The 549-nt window shown below is 47.9% G+C and overlaps 1 non-coding gene across 1 annotated transcript; it reads right to left on the bottom strand.

Moving 5' to 3' along the window:
- Positions 1 to 441: 441 nt before the first annotated feature.
- On the bottom strand, positions 442 to 514 carry TRNAR-ACG. Its single transcript has one exon. It is a non-coding gene; the product is annotated as a tRNA-Arg (tRNA).
- Positions 515 to 549: the final 35 nt, after the last annotated feature.

Here is a 549-nt window from a genome sequence, read left to right as displayed (position 1 = left end):
AGAGAAGGCTCCAGGGAGACCTTACAGCACCCTTCCGATACCTTAAGGTGCCAACAGGAGAGCTGGAGAGAGACTTATACAAGGGCATTTGGGGAAAGGATAAGAGATAATTGCTTTAACCTGAGAGAGGGTGGGTGGATATAAGGAAGAAGTTTTTTACAATGGGGTTGGTGAAACACTGGAGCAAGTTGCTCAGCAAGGTGGTGGATGTTAGTTGTGTTACCTTGCTGGCACAGTTCACGCATTTGAGAAGTTGCGTGTTTAGATGGTTCGAAAAGTTTCAGCGTAGAATGGTGTTTTGCGTCGGGAAACACAACGCTCCAGTGCCGTGCTGGGCGGATAAAAGGAGTTAAATTGCTAGATCAAGCGACAAAATACCTTCAGCCTCTTCAGTGTGTGCATGGACAGCGATGGGAGGGGGGAAAAAAAATAAAAACAATGCGAGCCAGGCAGGAGTCGAACCTACAATCTTCTGATCCGTAGTCAGACGCGTTATCCATTGCGCCACTGGCCCCACACGATACGTTTTCCTCGTTCTGTTGTATGGCT

The sequence above is a fragment of the Acanthisitta chloris genome, unplaced genomic scaffold (genome assembly GCF_000695815.1).
Source record: "Acanthisitta chloris isolate BGI_N310 unplaced genomic scaffold, ASM69581v1 scaffold17041, whole genome shotgun sequence".
In the NCBI taxonomy this organism is placed as follows: Eukaryota; Metazoa; Chordata; class Aves; order Passeriformes; family Acanthisittidae; genus Acanthisitta; species Acanthisitta chloris.
The sequence above is the reverse complement of the archived record's forward strand: the minus strand, read 5'-3'. Positions and strand labels throughout refer to the sequence as shown.